The sequence below is a fragment of the Camelus bactrianus genome, chromosome X, assembly GCF_048773025.1.
Source record: "Camelus bactrianus isolate YW-2024 breed Bactrian camel chromosome X, ASM4877302v1, whole genome shotgun sequence".
Lineage (NCBI taxonomy): Eukaryota > Metazoa > Chordata > Mammalia > Artiodactyla > Camelidae > Camelus > Camelus bactrianus.
In genome coordinates, this window is record NC_133575.1 from 2,730,492 (window position 1) to 2,752,372 (window position 21,881).

Sequence of the window (21,881 nt, forward strand, 5' to 3'; positions counted from 1 at the left end):
TCAATGTTTTATAGTTTTCCTCATATAACTCTCACACTTCCTTGGTCAGATTTATTCTGAACTATTTTATTTTTTCGATGCAATTTTAAAAAGGATTGTTTCTTTACTTTACTTTTCTGATGTTTTGTTTTTAGTGTAAAGAAATGCACTGATTTCTCTATGTTAATATTTTAGCCTACTGTGCTCCAAAATTCTCCTGTTAGCTCTAATGATTTTTGTGTGGAGCCTTTAGGGTTTTCTATATATATACCATCATGTCATCCATATATAATGACAATTTTACATCTTCTCTTCCAGCTTAGATCCCTTTTATTTCTTTTTCTTATCTTACTGCTATGGCTAGGACTTTCAATTCTATACTGAATAGAAGTGGTGAGAGTGGGCATCCTTGTCTTGTTTCAAATTTTACAGAAAGTCTTTCAGCTTTTCACCATTCAGTATTATGCTGGCTGTAGGTGTGTCATAAATCATAAATAGCTTTTATTATGTTGATATATGTTCCCTCTATACCGACTTAGGTAAGAGTTTTTAACATAACTGGGTGTTTAATTTTTTCAAATGAGTTTTCTGCATCTACTGAGATGGTGATGTGATTTTTGTCTTTCTCTTGTTGATGTGCTGTATCATGCTGATTGATTTGGATATGTTGAACCATCCTTGTGTCCCTGGGAAGAATCCAACTTGCCCATGGTGTATAATCTTTTAAATGTCTTGTTGGAGCCTGATTCCTAGTATTTTGTTGAGAATTTTTGCATCTATGTTCATCAATGAGACTGGCATATAATTTTCTTTTTTGGTACTGTTTTGTGTGGCTTTAGGACCAGGGTGATGGTGGCTGCATAGAATGAGTTTGGGAGTACTCCCTCCACTTCAGTCTCTTACAAGATTTTGAGTAGGATTAGTATGAGTTCTTTTTTGTATGTTTGATAGAATGCCCCAATGAATCCATGAAGTCCTGGATTGTTGTTTGTAGGGTTTGTTTTTTTTTTTTTTTTAATTGCTGATTCTATTTCATTTCTAGCGATTGGTCAGTTCAAGTGGTCTATTTTTTTTTTTTTTCTTGATTCAGTTTCGGTGGACTGTTTGTTTCTAGAAACTTGTCCATTTCTAAGTTTTCCAATTTATAGCCATATAGTTGTTCATAGTATTTTCTTACAATTTTTGTATTACTGTGGTGTTGGCTGTAAACTCTGTATTTTCATTTTTTATTTTCTCTATGTGCTCTCTCTTTTCTTCTTAGTGAGCCTGGGCAGAGGTTTGTCAATTTTGTTCACTCTTTCAAAAAACCAGTTCTTGGTTTGATTGATTTTTTTTTCTATTTTTTTAATCTCTTTTATTTATTTCCTCATTGATCTTTATTATTCCTTTCCTTCTGTTAAGTTTAGGTTTTGTTTGCTCCTCTTTTTCTATTTCTTCTAGGTGGTAGGTTGCATCGTTTATTTGAGATTGCTCTTTTATGAGAAAGGCCTCTTTTGCTATGAACTTTCCTCTTAGGATTGCTTTTCTGCAGCCCATAGATTTTGTGTGATTGTGTTTTCATCATCATTTGTCTCAAGGTATTTTTAAATTTTTTCTTGATTTCATTGTTGACTCACTGGTTTTTTAGTAGCATGTTGTTTAGTCTCCAAGCTGCCATATATTTCTCATTTATTTTTCTGTGATTGATTTCCACTTTCATGCCATTGTGCTCAAAGAAGATGCTTGGAATAATTTCTATCCTAATTTCTATCCTCTTAAATTTCCTGAGCCTTTTTTTGTGCCCGAGGGTTTGGTCTATCCTAAGGAATATTCCATGAGCACTTGAGAAGAATGTATATTCTGTTTTGGGGGGAATATAATGTCCGAGAAACATCAACCAGTCTAACTGTTCTATTGCATCATTTAGTATGTCTGTTGCCTGGTTGATTTTCTGTCTGGAAGATTTGTCCAATGATGCTAGTGGAGTGTTAAAGTATTCTACTATTATTGTATTCTCATCAGTTTCTCCTTTTATCTCTGATCATATTTTTTTTTTAATATTTAGGTGCTCCTATATTGGGCACATATATGTTAACAACTGTAATATCTTCAACTTGTATTGCTCCTTTGATCATTATATATTGCCCTTCTTTATCTCTCTTGATGACCTTTGTTTTAAAGTCATTTTGTTGGATATCAGTATTGCTAATCCCACTTTGTCAATTCCATTTGGATGAAATACATTTTCCCATCCTCTCACTTTTGATCTGTGTGTCCTTCACTGTAAGTGGGTGTCTTTTAGGCAGCATATGGTAGGCTTTTATTTTATTATCCAATCCACCACTCTATGTCTTTTGATAGCAATTAGTCCATCGACATTTATGGTAATTATTGATAGAAGTGTGTTTATAGCCATTTTGAACTTTGTTTTCCAGATAACTGGGTATTTCTTCTTTGTTCCTTTATTTTCCTTTTTCTTGTTCTTGTTCTAGTTTGATCATTTTCTTTTGAATTAGCTTGGTTTCTGTTTCTTTTTTGTGACTCTGTTGTATGCTTTGATTTGTGGTTACACTGTTTTTCATGTATGCTAACCCCTTGATAAATCTGCTTGCTTTAGACTGATAGTCATGTAGGCTCACACACATCCTAATAACAATGGAAAGAAAGAAAAATAAAGATAAGAAAGAGAAAAAAAACAGTATCTTCTTGCTTCCCTTTCCGAGGCTTTTATTATTTTGATATTCTTTATTTTTATTTATTTATTTTATTCTTAATGCTTATTCTCTTGATATTCACTGGAGTTATCACTTTCCACTTATGGTTTTCTGATTTCTATAGCTTCCTTTTTCTTTCCCATTTAGAATAGGCCTTTCATTTTTCCTTTTAGTAGAGATTTAGTATTGCTGAACCTTTTAGCTTTTGCTTGTCTCTGAAGTTCTTTACCTCTCCTTCTCCTCTGAAGTATAGTCTTGCTGCATAGAGTATCCTAGGTTGCAGCTATTTCTCATTCAGGACTTTGAATATATCTTGCCACTCCCTTTGGCCACCAGTGTTTGTATACAGAAAGCTGAAAGCCTCATGAGGGTTCACTTGTAATTAACTCTTTGTTTTTCTCTTGCTGACTTTAGAAACTTTTATCTTTAACTTTGGCCATCTTAATTATAATATGTCGGTGTAGGTCTGGTTTCTTGTTTGAGACCCTCTGTGCATACTGTTCTTTACTTGGATATCTGTTTCCTTCTTTAGGTTTTGAAAGGTTTTCAGTAATGATTTCTTCAAATATCTTTTCAATCCCTTTTCCTCTTTCTTATCTTTCTAGAAACCTTATTATGCATAGATACTCACACTTTGTGTTATCCCATAGCTCTCTAACATTGCTTTCATTGGCTTTTACTTGTTAGTCTGTCTGTTGTTCTGACTGGGTGACGTCTGTTATCCTGTCTTCTAAGTCACTTGTTCATTTCTCTGCATTATCTAGTCTGCTTCTGATGGCCTTTAGTTTGGCTCTTATCTCAGCCATTGAGTTTTCTGTTTTTAATTGGCTCTTTTTATACTCTTAATTGCCTTTTTAAAGTATGCTCTGTCCCAACTGATAGTCTCTTACTTTTTCTACTGCCTTGATCATTCCCTTTTTGAAATCATGATCCAGTAGACTATCAAGGTCTATTTCATTGATCATTCTTTCACAAAATTTCTCTTTTTCTTTTCACTGGGAATAGTTCTTCTGCTTCTGCATTTTACTTATATTTATCTGGCTCTATGGATTTAGGAATATCAGTTATCTGCTGTTGTCTTGAAGGGCTGTTTTATTTTTTCCCCTGTTTGTTTTTATTTAACATAGAAGTGTTCCCATGTAGACTGTGTGCACCTCATAGTTTTGTTGTAAGGGCTGTTCTTAGTATGGAACGTTGCCACATCTGTCTTTAATGACTGTTGGCTCTTATTGATTTGATTAAGGGTGTGGTTGGTTCTGTGCTGATCACAGACAGCCCTGATTGTTCTTGAGCCAGGCCATCTTTTTTGTTTTGCAGTTGTCACAGCCTTGACAGCAGCCTGGTCTGCTCCCCTGTTGCTGGAATAGAGGCTTCTAAACCTGTTTCTGAGTAGGCAGGAAAGGTCCACTGGGAAATATCCTCTGTGCTGCTGTCTGTCACTTGTTATTTGGGCTTACAGTGTACTCTTTGTTGATACTGCCTTTGTCCCTGCCTTAACTGTGGGAATGCTGGCCACCGACTTTTGTGCCCTATAGGTTCTGAGTCCCCGGAATCACCACTGCAGACCCACCAATGTCAGGCATTAGGACCCGCCACACAAATATGCAGTCTCACACCTGAATCCGTGTTGTGCCAATGTCAGCACAGTACTATATGCAGGCCTGTTGGAAATACCCATACTAGCTGCTGCCATGAGTCAGGACTCTGTTCACTGTTTCCAGAGGCATGAATCCACAAGTGGTCCAGGGAGAACAAATCCACCTTAACTGCCTGGGGCTATAAACAAATTTCAGTCCCACCCATGAAGTTACTGGGCCCCAGGGTGTAGATTCATGCTTCAGCCCTGCCTCCAAGCAACAATGATGGCTGTGACCAAGTCACAATTCACTTCTCATGAGAACACAACAACAGAGGAGCCAAGCAGACAAAGTGGCTATGATGAGGCTGCGTTAGGTCATTACCACCAACACACACAAATAGTGCTGCTTTTTATGGGCATCTGAATCTCTTCTGTTCCATACACACATCAAGCCACAGCTCACACTACCCTCCATACCCCTGAGGCTACTTCTGTGCAGTGGGCCCCTGCCCTCTTCCTGGGCTCCTCACAGATCTCAAGCAGCCAGCCCCAGCTCATAGCTGCAGGCTCCCGTCTAGAATAATGGGTTGCAGGGACCTTTGGTGTCAGAGTCCCTAAGTTCTGTCTGCTGTCACTTTCTCCTCTGAGCCTCAGAAGCTCTGCTTCTGTCCCCATTGACCTCCCTGTTGGAAAGGGGATGTCACATCTAGAGGGTGCTTTTCTTCATATGCCACACCCTATCAGCAAGACCAGTCCTGCACAGAATGCTTTCATTTTCCTCTTTTTTCTTACCGGATTTTGTGAGACTCCTCCTGTGTTTCAAAATGAAAGACATTCTGCCAGAGTTCAGCAGGTGTTCTGTGTGACTGGATGGGTTTGCAGATGCAATTCTTGGTGTATTTTTGGGAGAGGCTGAACTGTGAGTCTCTACTCTGCTGTCTTGGTTCCACCCTCTAAAACCCTTCCTAACACCAACACATAAGGTAGTGCCATCTGCACATCTGTTACAAAACACAGCAAGGCTGAGAAGCAGAGGGAATGTAGTCATTCACCCACAGTGTTCAGAAGGTGCCTGCTACAGGGTAGCACTCATAATGCAAAATGATCAAAGGTCAGTTGCTTTTGGTCCTGGAGAGAAATCAACTCCACTGCTGGGATAATGGAAATATATGGAGTACCTGAATTTGCATGTGATATTATGCAGATGTTGTAAAAATAAATCAAATTGGATTCCATAGAACACAGGTAAAAGAAAACATCTTACTACAACTGTAAGGTATGACACGATCATCTGTATAATAAAGTGTGAACAAGGAAAGGCTTCCCCACTTTCCTGCTGTCATAGTTGACTGTACCATTCACCAGAATGACAGGGTCACACAACGACCAACAAAGGTGGACTGATGAATTATCCACTAATTAACTAAATGAAGCTAATGTGCAGTCAATGAAGATGCATCTGTATAAGTGTCTATTTTCACTCGCAGATGATGGTACAACAGAATTGCAAATTATTCAAGTGTCCGAAGATGTCGTGATAATTATAATTGTTAAACGAGCCAACAGTATTGTGGTAGCATCTGATGTCTCCGTGGATAAACAAGTAAAAGAAACCATACTGGTCGGAGTCTTTGGTATGTACCACATCCTATTATCCTCACAGTCAGTGTCTGGTAACACTTCCACTGTCAGCATTTTTATTCAAAAAGGCAGCATTTGCACATATGACTCATTACCCATTGACAAGGCCTACATCGTTGTGTTCATTAAGGATCCTGGGATGTGATCTACAAAGAAACAAAGGTAAAAACAGGAGCTGGGAGCAGTGGAAAGTAACAGATCACCTCACATTTCACAGTAAGTCCCATGTATTGAAGTTTGAGAATTTTAAAATTTCAGTTACTTTAGAAATAGGTTCTGAACATGTCAGCTAATTTCAAGCCATCACTATGATTCGGTCACCTCAATTTCTTCATTTTATGACACTTTTCCAATGCATTCTAAGCCCTGGAAATGAAGCTTTTAAAATAAATCTTCATCCTGTTCATCTTCTCCTTGTCATGTTCTGATAATTCAGACATCACCACAGATGATCGCATAGGTTCACCAAGAGCTTTGCTCTAGTCCCTAGGATACCAGGTATCTATTTCAAAAAGGCACTGGGGAGAACTGTAGTTTAGTTAAACAATAAATCATCTCCCATGACTATACGTGACAAGGTCAATGTGTCCCTAGGAGGTGAGAACATGTTTCCAGAATATTTGGTCCAGAAGGAGGCTTGAATGTTAAGTATAGATTCTACAAAGCTGATAAAGAAGGAAATATTTTCCATGTTTGTGATAAATCCAGAAGCAGATTCACAGAGGTCCTGATGAGTCTTTGCAGCCTTGATGCTGATGCTGGAGAGAATGTAGAGTCAGACAAGGTTTCATTCTGAAGAGAAGAAACACACGTCTGTGTCTATTCGAGACTCTGTTAAAATCATACCAAGTGAAGAACTGATTTACATATATTCAATTTCTTATTCTGTGTTAAGAAATTTTCAAGGATTCTAATGGTCAAAATTTTGCTTTATGCATGGTGATTTCTCAGCCAAACTATGTGATATAACAAGCGAAGAATTAGAGAAGATCAAGAAGGTGTTGAAAGAGGAGGGGATTCCAGAAGACAACCTTGAGAAAGTCTTCTGTGTTGGTAATGAAACTACACTTTTTCCTGAATTTATCATTTATATGGTATGTAAATAGGCTGTCAGGAAGTAAATTGATTTGTTTAAATTTTCTTCCAAAAAGAATCTTTTATAAAATCCATTAGATAAAAAAGGAAACCTTGGGAAGGTTGGGAAATGATAATAATCCACTATTCTTTTATTCTTGTCCCTTTAACTTTTCCCCAGAAGACTGTCTTAAGTATACAACAGTTGAAGTCGTTGACACCACCAACTGTAAGTAAAAATAACCTGTTGTTACTGCTGTTTCAGCAAAGAAATCAGGAAGGACACACTGTGACTTAATATGGGCCAAATTTTTTAGGTGACAATGTCTTTTGGTTCAATCATTTAAATTATGTCACTAGACAATTTTTTCTCTTAAATGAAGGATTTTTTTTGCTTCTCTTGAGTCTTATTAAATTAAAGATTAATGATTGGCCAATCAATGCTGAATAGTTTTGGCGAGAAAGCACCAACATGCAGGATTTATGCAGATGACAGACTTTAGAGAGAAGCAGGAAATGTCAGAAGTTGATGAAAATTAATTAATTTCCCAGTGAGTCCCTACCTGATGGTTGTCCAGGAGAATTGGGCTTACACAGACCTCACCATTACTGCAAAATTATGTTTAATTGTACATAATTGTGACTGGCCCACTGAAGACCTTCCAACCACGTTGTTTGAAACAGGGATTTAGTTTATTTTCCCTTTTGGAGGGTTATTTTGTTAAAGTGGGATCTTTAAGGTTTCTAGAAGAAGATACCCCAAAAAAGGACATGGCATAAGGCTAAATTGTGGGTTTTATTTTTTCTTTTAGGAACAGAGGGAGGAAAAAACAAACAGTAATAGTAGCTTCCAAATGATTATAATTCTGAAGCCACCAAAGGCAAAACTTTCAAAATTAGAGAAGTATAACTCAATTACAGATCCTGTCAATCATATTTAGATGAACCATTCCACGAGCATGCATCGTGAAACCACAAAATTCCTAGAATCAATGCTACACAGGAGAGGTCCCACCATATGTACATCCTTGGGGGAATTCCCAGTGGATACCCACATATCAGAGACATGGGGAGTATTAAGTTCCATATGCAATGTGCCCAATGGATACACTAGCAGCTCCTCTGACCTTGGACAGCCTACTCCCTGAGGCAGAGCCCTGTTACCTGTCATACAGTCAACTGAACTAACCCCTGTCCTTTTTTATTCACCTACAGAACATGTCATGTGGGAACCAGGAGCATCATGTTCTCAATAGAATCAGGATCAACAATATGGAGACAACATTCCTGATTCCCGCATAACATCATCTCTCTGTGTAATCATACTTCCTTTCCCATTTCTTCTCTCCCGCTCAGTGTTCATGTCCTCTTTGGTGGTATTTGATTTCTGAAGGGTTTAAATAAATTGATTTAGTCACTACTTCGTACATGTGTACCTGTGCAGAAAGTCACCTACTTTAAAACTCACAAATAGCCACGTTAAACATCCAGGAAAATGTGCATTTAATAGGACAGATGTCCCCTAGAGACAAGTCTGATGAGGGTCAGGGACATCCTCAAGGTGTCATGGTGAGAGGGATAAAAAAGAACACCATCGTGGGAAAGGAAGAGGACTATGTTCTCTTTATTGCAGTGGTATGGGGCCCTCTGTTCAAGAAAAAGTCCCCACAGAGGATCCTACTCATTACGTGGAAAGAAACATGTGTGGGACTCACTGAGATTTTTGCAGGGAAAGTCTGAGGTGCCATGTTCCATAACTGAGGGAATATGCCTTTTCTCACAGCACAGCACATCTGAAATATAGTGGAAGGAGTGGTAATTGTTACTGATGAGTCACTAGTCATCAAAGAGGGGCAGCAGTTGAGACGTTCTCCCTCCACAGCAACATAAAGTCAACCAGTGCTTGGAGAAAAAAGGTGACTGAGAACTCAGGTGGGAAGTTGTAAGTGCAGACACAGATCTGAATATGCGATTCCTTCCTCTGTGCTTCCAAAAGCAAGAGACACTGGATCTGCAAAAAATGGGCAGAGCACATGGAGCAGCTCCCCATGGTCCTCAAGGTGTTGGCTATCTAAAAAGCCTACAACCTAGATCTGAGGCTAAAGGTCAGAGAGCTGCACAAGGCCTGGAAACATAACTCTAGACCTCAGTGTTACTTAACAAAATCCATGTTTCAGTTACTACAGAGATAGACTCCAAATGGGCTCGAGCTGGCTAAAGCCAAAGGCATGAGTAAGGAAGGTTACTATGGCTTTCAATGGATGTACTGGAGATGTGTTGTCATGTTTAAATTCTCCTCTCATATTAAAGAGATGTGTGGAGTCTTTTAATATTGGTCTACAGTGTTTCTGGATATGTTTGTTTGGGGGACAGATATATAGGTAGGAGATTGAATAGAAATGGAGAAGTGAATCTTACAATAGTACCTCAGGGAGTGTTGAAAGGCAGGACCTGACAAAAGGAAGTGGAAAATTTGTGAAATATTACTCATTTATATATACATACATATGTGTGAGGTGTACATTTCTGAGACCAGTACTACAAGCCAAATTGGAATTTTCATCACAAATACTACGGAAATAATGAGAATACAGAAACAGTAAGCAAAGTTATGTTGATCAAAGTAACACTTTTGATGAAAATGGGCACTTTTCCTGAAAGAGATGTTATAAAAACTGACTCCAGATCAAACAGAGATTGAGCGGCCATGTGTTGGAGTAGGAGGTCCTTACCTCAAGAACACACCAAGAGAGACATCCACAGACCCACCCAATCGCTCAGAGTATTTCCTGAAATTTGACAGAACATTTCCTTCAGCAAGACAAAACTCGTTAACAAATTTGGTTGGAGAAAAGGAATAGGAAAGAAGAAAACAGGAAATTAGTGCAGGACCAATCTGATGGGGAAACAGCAGCAAAAGAGGAATAGTGCTCATCTACTGGGTCTCACTCTCTCCAGCAGAGAGATCAGTGGGACGGAGGGGGAACATCCAAGGCTCATATCTGTAAAGAATACCCCTTGATTGACAGAACTAGGTAAAATGGGCACAAAGGGTCCATGCGACCCCCAGCCCTAGACAGGAACCAGCGGAGGTGGGATGGGCTGGGCTGCCAAGCCCAGCGGAGAATGGGGGACCACTGTACGGAGGCAAACTCAGGGGACTGGAGTGTGCTGTGTGCTGTGGCTGGGAGGGTACACATAACAGTATAGCCTCGGTCCACCATGAAATTATTTTAAAAAAGCAAAGCAACAGTGCTGCCGTGCCCTGAGGGGAGGAGCGCCATAGCTTTTCTCTCAGCAGAACCACAACACCACTGCTGGTGCACTCCGGAGAAGAGAGGTGGGGCGAATTCTAAGGTGCGTGGCTCCCAGGCAAAGGTGGGGCTGAATCCTAAATCCATACACAGTGGCTCTGGAAACTCATAGGTGCGACTGCGATTTCTCGACAGCCCCAGGCAGAGGGGACCTTTCTGCTCTGGTGCCTCTGTGGACTGGCATCTATAAGACAAACAAGCAAGGAGCACAGTTTGGTGCACAGTAGGGGTGAGGGATGGTGCAGCCGTTTTCTGCGAGACTGCCTACTGTGCGCAGTACAGGCGCAGGGAGTGGCACTGAAAGGAGGTGTGATCTAAGGGCTTGACCGAAGGGCCTCTGGAAGAAGGGAGTGGCGGTCCTGTTAGCACAGTGGGGCAAGGGCAGGTGCATCGACAACTAGTGAACAAAAAGCAGACCCTGCTCAAATGCCAGGGAGTGCTCTGGCCACCATAACACTACTCAGATCTCCAACCAAAGCCAAAAGGCATGCAAGGAAGACTTGTGAAAAAATGCATACTTAAAAAAGACCTAATTATTAGGAATGCACAGTCTACAGGGGAATACATTCTCCTTTTTTTAAATCTAATTTTTAATTTTTATCTTCTACTTCTTAATTTTCTATGCTTTTTAACCTCATCATTTTATATTTCTTTGACATTTTTAAAATATTCGAAAAACTTTAAAATTTCTTCCTTATTTTTATTCTTTATGTTTCATTCTTCTGTTAGTTATGGTATTGTTTTCAAATTGTTCTTCTTCTTTTAAAATCTTGATAAAATTTTACTTTGTTTTTACTTTAATTTTTCATTGTTATTTTATGATTTTTAAAACATTTTCCTCTTTTTAAACTTAAAAATATTTTCCTCCTAAAAAAACTTCTGTGTTGGTTTTGTTGTTGTTTTCTTCTCTGCTGTTTTTTTTGTCTGTTTATGTTTTGGGGTTTTTTTTGTTTGTTTGTTTTGCTTTAACTCCACATCTTCTTAAAAAGTTAAATGAGAAAATAAATCAATTTACAGCTAAAGTAGAAAATGATACAAAATAATCCACAGTGCCAGATAGACATGAGTAAAATGAAGCAAAGGAATGACTTCTAGTTAAAAGAAAAAGAGAAAGCCTCTGAAAGAATAATTAATGAAATAGACCTCAAGAGTCTACTAGACCATGATTCAAAAAGAGAGTGACTAAAGCACTGAAGGAACCAAGAGAGATTGTAAACAGAAACAAGAGAATGTTTTAATGAAAAAAATGAAACTATAAAGAGGACCCAATAAAAACAGAAAACTCAATGGCTGAGGTAAGAGCCAAGCTAAAGGCTGTCAAAAGCAGGCTAGACAATGCAGACAAATTATTAAGTGTCTCAGAAGACACAATAACAGGACTCACACAGTCAAAACAGTAGACAGAAAAGCAAACAAAAAATCAATGAAAACAACTTAAGGGACCTATGGGATAATATAAAGCATGCCAAACTAAGCACAATAGGGGTCACAGCAGGAGAAAAAGCAAGGGGGATTGAAAAGGTATTTGAAGAAATCATGACTGAAAATTTCCCAAACTTAAAGAAGGTAGCAGATGTCCAAGTACAGGAAGCACAGAAGGTACCAAAGAAGAAAAACCCAAATAAATCTACACCAAGACATATTAACAATCAAGATGGCCAAGGTTAAAGAAAAAGAAATGATTTCTAAAGTCAGCAAGAGAAAAACAAACAGGTAGTTACAAGGGAATCCCCCCTACGGCTTTCATCTGATTTCTCTACACAAACACTGCAGGCCAGGAGGGGGGTGCAAAATACATTCCAAGTCTGAATGAAAAAAGCTGCAACCTAGGATACTTTATCCAGCAAGGCTATCTTTTAGAATTGAAGGATAAATAAAGAATTTCAAAGACAAGCAAAAACTTAAAGAATTAAGCAATACTAAACCTATGCTAAAAGAAATATTGAAAGGTCTAATCTAAATAGAAAAGAAGCAGGATGCTATAGAAAGGAAAAAAACATAATTGGAAAGGCAATAATTTCAATGAGTTACAATAGAATAAACATTGAGTATGTAAAAGAAAATACCAGTATCATTAAGGGTGTGAGAGAGGAGCAAGAAAATATAGATTCTTTTTCCAGTCTTTCAAGGAAGGAATTGACCTATTATGACTATCAATTTAAAATAACAAGTATATTAATAGGTTAATATACTTAAAAACCAGGGTAACCACACGTCAAAAGCTTGCAACACTCAAGAAACCAAAAAAAACCCAAACAAACAAAAAAAACCCAAAAGAATAAAGATAATACAAAGGAAAATTATCAAACCACAAACAGAAAAATAAAAGGAAAGGAACAAAGAGGAAATACCAAATCGACTGGAAAAATTAGTTTAAAATTGTGATAAACACACATCTATCCATAATTACCATAAATGTAAATGGATTAAGTGCTTCAATCAAAAGACATACAGTGGCAGACTGCATAATAAAAAGAAGAAGAACATACAGTATGTTTTAGATAAAACACTCACTTTAGGAAGAATAACGCATCAATTGAAAATGAGAAGTTGGAAAAAGATATTTAACGAACATAGAAATAAGAAAGCAGTAATAGTAATAATAATATCAGACAAAAAAGACTTTTAAAAGGCCATTAAAAAGACAAAAAGGACACTATATAATGATTAAAGGAGCAATACAAGATGAGGATATCACACCTGTTAACATATATGTTCCCAATATAGGAGAACCCGAACATATAAAGCAAATACTAACAGATAAAAAGGGAGAAATTGATGGGAACACAATCACTGTAGGGGACTTTCACACCCTATTAACATCATTGGACAGATCTTTAAGATAGAAAATTAATACGGCAAAAGAGAAACTAAATGACACAATAAAATAATTGGACTAGGTTGATATTTTCAGAATACTACATCCCCAAAAGATAGAATATACATTCTTTTCAAGTGCACATGGAACATTTTCTAGGATAGACCATGTACTCGGGCACGAAAGGAGCCTCAATAAATTTAAAAGGATAGAAATTATTTCAAGAATATTTTCTGACCACGATGCCATGAAACTAGAAATCAAGCACAGTAAAACGAAGGAGAACAGAATGACAGCATGGAGATTAAACAACATGCTAATAAAAAAAAAATCAGTGGATCAGTGATGAAATCAAAAAACAAATTAAAACACACTTTGAGACAAAAGTCAACATAAACAGAACGACAAAAAATCTACGGAATGCAACAAAAGCAGTCATAAGAGGAAAGTTCACAGAGATACAACCCTTCCTGAAAAAGGAGCAATCTGAAACAAACAACCTGACTTATCACCTGCAAGAATTAGGAGGAAAAAAAAAGCAAACAAAACCATAAGTCAGCAGAAGGAAGGAAATAATAAAGATCAAGGAGGAAATACATCAAATAGTGATTTAAAAAATCAATCAAACCAAGAGCTGGTTTTTTGAAAGAGAAAATAAAATTGACAAACCTCTGGACAGGCTCACCAAGAAGAAAAGAGAGAACACACAAATAAACAAAATAAGGAAGGAAAATGGAGAAATTATACCAAATATCACAGAAATACAAAATATCCTAAGAGAATACTATGAAAAACTGTATGGAAACAAATCAGGTAACACAGAAGAAGTTTCTTGAAACACAGAGTCCACCAAAACTGAATCAAGGAAAAACCGACCACTTGAACAGACAGATCAACTGAAATGAAATAGAATTTGTAATAAAAAAGTCCCTGCAAACAAAAGTCCAGGACCAGATGGCTTCACTGGAGAATTCAGGCTTCACTGGGGAATTCAACCAAATATACAAAGAATTCAAACCAGTCCTTCTCAAACTCCCCCCCCCCCCCCAAAAAAGTGGTATATTTATACAATGGAATACTACTCTGCCATAGGAGAAAATAAAATTACACCATTTGCAGCAGCACAGATGGACCTAGAGATGGTCATTATATGTGAAACCAGAAATAGAAAAAAATTACCATATGACATCACCATGTGAAATCAAAAAAAAACAAAAAACAAAAGGTACACTATGAACTTATCTACAAAACAGAAACAGACTTTCTTTTCTTTTTAATATTTTTTATTGAGTTATCATTCTGTTACAATGCTGTGTCAAATTCCAGAGAAGAGCACAATGTTTATATTCATATATATATTATATATTCATTGTCAATTTTTTTCTCTGTGAGCTACTATAGTATCTTCCATATATTTCCCTGTGCTATACAGTATAATCTTGTTTATCTATTCTGCACTTTTAAATCCTAATCTCTCACTTCCTACCTCTCACCCCCTTGGCAATCGCAAGTTTGTATCCTATGTCTATGAGTCTGTTTCTGATTTGTATTTATGTTTTGTTTTTATTTATTTATTTAGATTCCACATAATGAGCTATCTCATATGGTATTTTTGATTTTCAAACTTAGTAAATGATCTTATAGTTACTGGGGAAAGGGGCTGGGAGGGGATACATTTGGGAGTTTTGATATTTAAAAATCTCAGCCACCACATATAAAGATTTTTTTTAGATTTCTTTTGTATAGCACAGGGAACTATACTCAACATCTTGTTATAGTCTTTAATGAAGAAAATATGAAAATGAATATATGTATGTATATACAAGACTCTGACATTGTGCTGTACGCCAGAAATTGACACAGTGTAATTGACTGTACTTCAATAAAACTATTGAACACATGAGTAAATAAAATAGAGACACTAATCTGCATGTACTAGGTGCCAAATAATTATTGAATAAAATAATAAGGAAATAATTAGATTCAAAAATACTAAAAACAAAAAGAATGATGAAACCAAATTTCTACTGTCTCATATATATTAAAGAAATTCAATCTGTCATCATAAAATTGTGCTTAAAGAATCTGCAGATCCACAAGATTTTCCAAGTGAAAACTATCAAACACTCCAAGAAGAAATAACTAAACTCAGACAAAGACCTCAACAGACATATAATCGAGATTTCATATTGAAATACTTCATATCACAACCTGCTCATTAATGTCCAGATAGAATTAATACGTATTTTCAAGAGATTGGTATAAAAGTCTACATTTGACAAAACCATGCATTTTCATTAATGCACAAACATACTAACTTATCAGAGAGCAACCTTTGTTTCATACATATATCAGAATAAAAATATCAAGAGAATCATTTATTCATCTCAGGTAGTCATATTTTTAGAGATTATTCATATGTTGATTCAGAGACTTCTAAATCACGAACTTAATTTCTTCCACTCCCAACAATAAATGTGTCCAGGTACAAGATTGCTAGATTTATTTCTGTATGTTTCAACATGATTTCTATACATGGAAATACCTTACAAAGGGCATACACCTTTAGAATATTGATAGAAACAATAGAAAGGACCTTCCAAAACACCTTTTTACCTTCTGTTCCCACACACTCCTATCCCAGATACACACTCAACTCATTCTTCTAACTCTCCTTAGAGCTTCACTATAAACCCTTCATTTTGAAAATTTCATCTCCTTCCAAAAAAAGGACTCAGATACATTCCATGGTCCTAACCTTGCTTTATTTTTCATCCTAGAACTTAGAAACAGGTGACATATTTGGCAAGACTGAGGAGCTTGCTTATCTTCTGTCTCTTTCACAGGGAGATAACCTCACTGGATCCTAAATACAGTCTATCTGGTTCCTGATGGATTTTGAGACTTGGGTGAGGTTCGCACATGACAGGTGCTAAATCCATTTTAACTGAACGCAGACCAAACAATGGACACTACTTAACTCACAGAACACACTGTGCTTTTAATGTATATGTGGATAAAAGTTTCTTGGATATTGGCTGATACCACTTCCATTCGACTAAGTTCCCAGAAAATAAAAGGAAACACATTAATCCACAGAGGACTGAGACTTTTCTCTGACTGTGTGCACACACCTTGAGAAGGCCTGGTCTGGAATCCACTGTTCTTCACATTGGCTTTTGATTCCAAGATAACCTTAGCTAACCCTCACTTATTACTTAGAGCAGGGTGGACGCATGGGGAAAATAATCCTATTTAATTCACAATAAACATTATGATCAAGGATTATGTCCAGAGACGAGGAGATAGAAATATATCTCAGAAACAGTGTCCATCATTCACTAAAATACACATACATGCTGAAATGGAAACAATGAACTAACAAACACCAACTGACCAATACCAAGACAGGGACAGCAAGTCAAAGGTAAATTGAGGAAAGAGACAATGGGGACCTTTTCTCCTGGAAGCTGCCTTCTCTGACATTTGCAGGATATGACATTTAGTCCTGTTCAAATCTTTTTGCACGCTGAAAACTTCCCAGAACTTTCCAGAAGATGGAGCATGTAAGTTTTCTTGTTTTTTAACTGTCTAATTTCTTCAACAATGGATGAGTTTGAAGGATTTTCAAAGATAATGACTGAAAAAAAAAAAGGCGAGTCAGAAAATTTGAAATTAGATGTAGACATCGCCTCTGCCATTCACATTAAGTGTTTAGCTCTCCTTTGCTGACGCTGCTTAACATCTCAAAGTGTTTCTAAACCCCTTGACTTTTCATGGAAATATGGTGATCCTTTCCTGAGACAGACTACAGAGGTCCCTCAAAGCTATGGTGAAATGTACAACCTGGGTAATTACGTAACGCCATAATCCCTATTCTCCGTAAATTGGTTTGAAAGTGTGAACCTCCTTCATTCTACACCACCTCTGTTATTCAGCATCCCATACCTGTGTTTCCCTTTCTTCATGCATTTTGAGTACAACTATCCTAGACGGGGGATGCTGTCCAACACTGACTTTCTTCCAAACATACATGAGTCAGTCCCACCAAACCTTCTAGCTCCTTGCTTCTTTCGCCAAGGAACTCTGGTGAAAACAATCCTTTCTATTTCACCCATACACCTTTGAGTGTAACTGAATGATCCCTGCACATGGCCCTGGACTGTAGTTCATTATACTGTCCTTAAGGGTTTCTTTTCACCAAATTTCGCTATTACATTCATCGTTTCCCACATGTGCCCATCAGGAACAGAAATCCCCGGGGACACAAACTAATTCACTCACCAGTCCTGGGCACTGGGGATGCAGCCGACTCCAAAGACCAAAGATTATGACATTATGGAAGTGGCTCTTTAATAGATGAAGACTGCTTATGAAAAGAAAAACGTGCTCATAAAGTGGGAAGCAGAAAGGTGTTAGGGATTTACTACACGGTGGGCAGGAGTAAGCAGAAAACCACCCAAGTCAGCACAAATCCAGAGGGAGAGAGGGAGATTTAGAAGAGATCGACCAAGGGGACCAGGGCCCTGAGAAAATCTTGACACAGGGCAAGCTTTGGGAAGAGGGCCCAACAGTCTTCTGCTGAGAAGTGTGCTGTGAGACAAGGAGAAATGCCCTGTCCTGGTGTGCTGGGTAGAGGGGCGGATGTCCAGTCACAAGACTGAACACCCTAGATCTGGACCAACATCATCAATAAAACACACTTGGGATTTCTGAGCTACTCCTCATTTGAGGGACACTGCAGAAGAGAATTTCACCAGGATCAGATCTCAAAAATTGGGCATGTGGTGAATTACATCAAGTCAGATTCTAAGTTCATTGGTATCACGGTTCAGAATCCTTGAGGGAGTGAGGTGTGTCTGCTGTAGAGTCTCGAACTGTTCCTTGCAATATTTAGAGAGGAATTATGGAATTTAAGATGTAAAAACAATGACCACAGAGAGAAGAGAAAAAGAAGACACAATTTAGTTTATAAACTGGGAGGTGGGGTACAGAGTTCTAGAAACCTGGACAAATTTGAGAAGAAAGACCAGAGGCATCTACAGAGGATGGGTTACCAACATTAGGGGGTCAAGAGCTTCATGTTTGTGTAGGATGGTTCCTTTACTGTCTGTCACACTGCTAAAACACATCGTGACTGACATGAATTCAAGACAAGGATTAAAGGTCATGTGATTTTTGTAGGTCTAAAATAACAGGATAAACAGGATCCAAAGAACAAGTTGCCACAAAAATCTCTGAGAGTGACTACTGTTTAATTTCCCCTTGACTGACACTTAGAAACCTCTTTCTAAGATGGGATCCCCTGGGTGTATATCGCCAGGGAATATATGTTGCCAGGATTGAAAAAAAAAAAAACCTGGTAACGTTGGGGTGAAACAGGCAGAGCTTGAGGGATTGAGACAGGTGGATGAGGGTGTTAGCTGGGATCATGACCCTGCTCAGAATTATCCTAATCAGAGAGGTAAGAGAACAAATTCTAAGACATTCTTTCTGCAACATGAAAACCTTCCCTCCCATAGACTTCACAATGGAACACTGGATAGACCGATATACAGAGGAGTCTGTGAAAAAAAGAGAAAATATGATATTGGGACCAAAACAAATGAGAAAAGACCACAGTGAATGAACAGCAGTGGTCTTTGTGAGCAGGAAGACAAGAGTCAGAGAGAAGACAGAGGCTGAAGACCACTTTCAATCCCACTCTCCTCAAAGGTCAGATAACAAAGACACAAATGCTGAGGCTGTGTGTCCCGGGAGCAGCTGGGACACAGTCAGGTCACTGGGTGATCTCACTCAGATGGAGTGGGACATGATCCAACTACCATTTCTATAGTCAGAACGAAATATAACTGAGAATTTATCTGATGAAACACTAGAAAAGAAAATGATTATGAATAAAAATTTGAGGAAAACAAACAAACAAAAAGTGTTCCTTGCCTGTTCCAGTGTCCTTGAAAATAACCAGAGGTACAAAGAATGGAAGTTTGCTTTTTCGTTTCAAATTTGTAAAAATTATAAGAACTGCAGTCACACATGCACGCTTACCTGGAGGAACAACTGAGTCAATGGGTAAATAACATGTTAAAGAAAAGATTGTAATAAAAGCTTTGGAAAATAGACCAATGACAATGAAGTGCTGAAGTGCCTTCCTCACTAGAGGTAGTTGGGCATCGGCATGAAAGTTCCTCTTAGTGAAAAGGATGACAGAGCCTGGTCTGGGGAAGAGACACGTGTTTGTGCTGATCTGTTCCTCCCCTCAGGGATTGGAGACTTTCCTAAGGTCTCTTAGGGAATCACTGTAATCTTGTTATACTGAACAGCAGCATCTTTAGTTTGACAAAGTATGCTTAAACATATCCCCTCAATGCTAAAGAAACAACATTCTATTTGCGGAAATGTATCTTGGACTTATCCCATTCTGCAACTCAGGATATAAAAGAAAATAAGTATCACTGTCCTTGAAACATCTCAGATGTACTATGATTTCTCACTTACCCTAAAGGTCAAGTGTCAGGATCAACTTCAGCTTCTCTTAAAATCAATCTCAAATAAACACAGTGAATGTCCGGAAAAGCTCCTCCCTGCCAACCAGGATATCCGAACAAAACGTCTATGTAACCAGATCTTGGACTAACAACCATTGGTTCGTTATGGGTCAGAACACCAGAGGGATCCTATAAAAAGAGGCACATTCAAGTTTTCTCCATCAACTGACACACAGCATGCACAGCTTCTCCAACAGCACAACTTGAAGAACAAACACAATGAAGACTCTCTTCCTGACTCTTGTACTTGGTGTGCTTTGAACCGCCCAAGAAACTTCAGATGTGGAGGTTGTATCTAAGGTACCTGGGATGGGCTCATCCGGGAGGAGGTCGTATATCTGTAAGTGTGCGTGTGTGTGTGTGTGTGTGTGTGTGTGTACTTTTGGATTGTGATTATGTGTTTTGATGTTTCTGTGAACGTCACCTGGGCACCTAGCTCCAACTCAGAACTGCTCCTCTCACAGGCACCTGCACTTCTATACTGCCTCCGTCTTCTTTCCACCACCTATTCCTGGGCTCTCCTGCATCTTTACTGCTCTTGTACAAGTGAAGGGGGTCACCCCAAAACGGGTCCCACTTGAAATCTTTCATTTCATGGGGGGTAAATGGTCTCTGAATAACCTAAACTCCATGATTTCCCTTTGACTTGGGTTTTCACATTCTTTTATGAATCCTGCTTTGTCCATGCAAAGTACGTAGTAATCTGTGCTGATGTGCAGAAGTGAAGGGACAGTCGTGATGGATGATGCTGGACACAATGAAAAGATATGAACTACATTTACTAAGGAATTCTGCTTTCAGAATTCAGTATGGAAACCCATTTATGTCACAGCCAGTGACACAGAGAACACCAGTGAGAAGTGCCCATGCAAAACTTTCATCTGTGAGGTTGAAATAGACGATGAAGCAGGCACAATCACCTTCACGATTTTTGAGAGGTAAGTAAAGATAACACAAAGGGAAAACTCACATAAATCTCACATAAATCCCCAACCCTGAGAAAAGGCCTGGCCTCCACACTTGCTGAGAAATACCTTGGTTAGGTGGAACACTGCAACTCCTGCGGTTGTGAGTATTAGAAGCGTCTCTGGAATTTCTGAGTCAGGTCCAGGATCAGCCTCTAGAGAACATCCTGGAGCCTTTCCTTAGAGGGAAGGTCACAGATGCTCCACTGGAGCCAAATCTTAAAGGAAAGAAGCACCAATGTACCAGGAAATAGAGGGCCCTGTCTTCCAACCCTTCAGTCCTAGGGCCTTGAGTCCACGTCCAACTTGTAGGACATGCTTACCCCTGAGCCCCAGAGGATGTGGGCACGTGGGTGACAAAGTGGCCTCGACCGTGAAGGGCTGCCTCTCAGCGATTTACAATCATCACTAAAGGTATTAAGGTCGCCACAGCTCCCAGTGCTGCTCAGGGAATGTTCTCCACGTGGCAGGGGTTTTACTAGGAACATGCAAACTCAGATAGATATTTTGAAGAATAAAAGTATTAAGAAGTCAACTAAGAGCTTTAACTTTTGAGAGATTGTTTTAAACAAATATATATACTTGACTGTGTATTATATATATTTGATAGCTTACATATAACCAAATTATACCCACACACGTACATACCGTATCCCAGTAAACATACCTGTCAGCTGTCACACAGTTTAACACCATACTATCTTCCTGTTTATTATTTCCGTAACTTTGAATAGTCTATGTTTAACTGACTGTTCATGAAGTCACACTTTTTGACACACATACATATGATTTTCAATGTTTCATTCTCTTACAGGGTTTTGATAGAAGAGTTTGTGTTTTGGACACACTTAAACACGTTTGTCTTTTTTTGTTGTTCTTTGATTATATTCTGTAAAAACTATTGGCCAGGGTTGTGACACAACTAAAATGTGTGTTGATAGTTATCAGTTTCAAGAAAAGCCTTTTTACTTTTCTTTCTCCAAATTCTAGATTTATTTATGTTCTTTAGGCTTTAAACACGATCTCTTTGGTTTCTAAAGTTTATCTTGTGAACTACTGCTCAGATTTTATGTATAACCAGGCATTCAGGCCACCGGACAGTTACTTGATCTTAGAGGACTTCTCTTTTGAATGTGACCTTGTTTACAGGCACAAAGGTGATAGGTGACATAGGGACTTGGGAGGGTTAAACAAAAAAAAAAATCCTAATTAAATGTTAAATTGTTCATTATTTTTAAACACCAGTTTGAATATGTTTTGCCTTCAAGTT